This window comes from Triticum dicoccoides, chromosome 4A, assembly GCF_002162155.2.
Source record: "Triticum dicoccoides isolate Atlit2015 ecotype Zavitan chromosome 4A, WEW_v2.0, whole genome shotgun sequence".
NCBI classification, from domain to species: domain Eukaryota; kingdom Viridiplantae; phylum Streptophyta; class Magnoliopsida; order Poales; family Poaceae; genus Triticum; species Triticum dicoccoides.
The window spans coordinates 544,122,764-544,123,012 of record NC_041386.1 but is presented as its reverse complement, the minus strand read 5'-3'; positions in this window follow the sequence as shown (position 1 = coordinate 544,123,012).

Genomic DNA, 249 nt, shown 5'->3' with positions numbered 1-249 from the left:
ATCTTCACTTCCCTTTACTTACTGTTACTCCTTGTGAAGTCATTGTATGTTTGCACTATCATTTGTCTTCACTGAGTGACTGCGTGTTCTGTTTGGCTTCACAATATCTTCCTACCTGATCCTTACTACCTAGCTGCTATTAGTCTTTGTGCTTTCACTTCATTGAATACTTGACTATGGTCTGCCTAGTGTAGTCTACCTTCCGCTGCATGGTAATAGGTTTAATTTTATCGTTTGTCTTCAAAACTT